The sequence below is a fragment of the Arachis ipaensis genome, chromosome B07 (genome assembly GCF_000816755.2).
Source record: "Arachis ipaensis cultivar K30076 chromosome B07, Araip1.1, whole genome shotgun sequence".
Lineage (NCBI taxonomy): Eukaryota > Viridiplantae > Streptophyta > Magnoliopsida > Fabales > Fabaceae > Arachis > Arachis ipaensis.
In genome coordinates this window covers 118,222,915-118,225,095 of record NC_029791.2, presented here as the reverse complement: position 1 = coordinate 118,225,095, position 2,181 = coordinate 118,222,915, and the positions used below count along the sequence as shown (strand labels likewise).

General features: G+C 36.6%; 1 long non-coding RNA gene across 1 annotated transcript; it reads left to right on the top strand.

Moving 5' to 3' along the window:
• Positions 795–1,946, top strand: LOC107606031. Its single transcript, XR_001612594.2, has 2 exons — positions 795–1,725; positions 1,807–1,946. It is a non-coding gene; the product is annotated as an uncharacterized LOC107606031 (long non-coding RNA).

Here is a 2,181-nt window from a genome sequence, read left to right as displayed (position 1 = left end):
TTAAAAGTAAGCAAAGATGATTTATCTTTAAGTTCTAAAGTAGTTGTAATCAAGAAAAAAGATGTTTAAATCACCAAAATTATACTCTTTTTATCCAAATTTTGCTGCTAAAAAAGTTGTATGTTGATTTTAGAATTGTTTTCAATAGTAATTCAGTGTGCGGGGAAATAAAGGAAATAGATGGTTCTGTTAATAATAACAAATGCTGATTTTCTTGTTTGTAGGTACCCAAGGGATGGGAAGCTATTTGTTAATGTTGTTTCGGTAGAAAGTGGTAAAGCTATTGCAAAGTCAAGCAAGGTGCTGGTGCAAAATGGGAGTTGTCAGTGGTCAGATAAACACATTGAAATTATAAACACATAATAAAGTCGTAAAAAAGTTAATTACAATTAAAGACTTTGTTGGCATTATCCATTGAAGCTGTACTCTCTGATTTTTTACAATGAAGCAAAGCTACAGATTTGTACTTGATTGATTCTCCTATACATATCTCTAAATGTATTTACACAGCATGACTCAAAACCACGACGAAACAAAGCCTCCTTCTAAGCAATGGGTTTGTCAAAAAGCTTAACATCCATGTTCACATTCTAATACTTCTTTCCTCCTATTTGCTATCATAAACCAGGTTCATGAGCCCAAAAAGCATCTGAATCCGGACAAAAGAGAGAAAAATCTTGGATTTCTCTATTTGCTATGTGCCAATTGACAAAGCGAGCTTGTATCGACTTGAACAGAAAAAGGATGACCGGAAAAAGACAGCATTTATCATCTTCCCTGCAAGATCGATCATATCCAAACTTGAAAACAAGGACCAACATAAAATATACTAGAAGCAAAGCAGAAAGCCCATCTAAAAGCAGTTTCTCAAAGGAATAAATAAATGGAGTTATTAAAATTTTTCTTTTTTCATCACAAAGACAGTGCTTTATCTGTGATAACTCAAAACTCCAGGAACAAAAAATTATGAGGGGCATCCAGCAGTTATTGGCAAGTGGTGGGCTACTGGAAAGAAATAGATAGAAGCTACAAACCCAAATTACCTAAAGTGGATGGGACCTTGGAAATTTGGCATCTCAAGTATTGCTCTATGTTAAAATGTCTATAGTGGACAAATGAAGATGGCACCAATTTACTCAGACCATGCTTACATCAGTACTGTCATAAGCTTACATCTTAGGATTATGCTTTATCTATTAGAACATGTTGTTCATTGGAACCTATATAAATTTTGAAATACCATCCTTCTTTTCCAGAACAAAAAATAAAGCATACTCAAAGTTGTTAGCTATTTTCATTTTTTTTAGTAGATAACATTCTGTCGGTGAAGGTTCTTTACTTGTAGAAAACAACAAATTAAATGCACACAAATTGAGGATTCACCCAAAATTCAAGAATTATGAACATAGAAATCCTATAGGTGTTGACAAAACAACAAAATCAATGTGCTAATGAATTGTAAGTTGAACAAGCATCAAAATATAGCCAAAAGTGCCTCATCCAAGAACAGTGTGCCTAACATTTTCGCAATTTAATCTTTATAGTAGATACAACACATAAATAAAATGCAAAACATTACATAGGCATTCAATCAAGCATGTGGTGTGCAATGCTGAAGAAGCCCTTCATGGACATACAAACTGAGACCAAGAGATTCAGGCAAACAACACTTGATTTGATTTTCATTTTTAGCATTCAGCAACAATCGTTACAAATCAGTAACAAGTAATCCCTAATCACACTAAACCTGAAATCAATAAAGCTAAACAAAAATTTCAGTAATGATTTGATTTCTATTTTTAGCAGCAGCAAGAAAATTTCAACAAAAGCTTCAGGAATTAAAAAAAGAGCAACAGCACAAAATCAATTATTTGATTTTCCATTAACCCAGTCACAGTTTCACATTCAAAAATCAACAAGGTCACATTCAAAAGCCAACAACAGGGCATAAAAGGAAGAGAAGAACCGAAGTGAAGGCAGTGCCGCTAACCTTCGACGACGACATGGACGGCGCCCGGCGAGACGACAGCGAGTGGCAACACAGCGGCAACCTCGAACCTCGAACAGAGAAGCCAGGGAGGACGGGGACAGGGGGAAGGAGGACGCCGAGCTAGAAGAGAGGGCCTGGGCTACAACGCGGAGGCGGGAGGCGCCGACAGCACGGACGGCGGCGGCACCGCG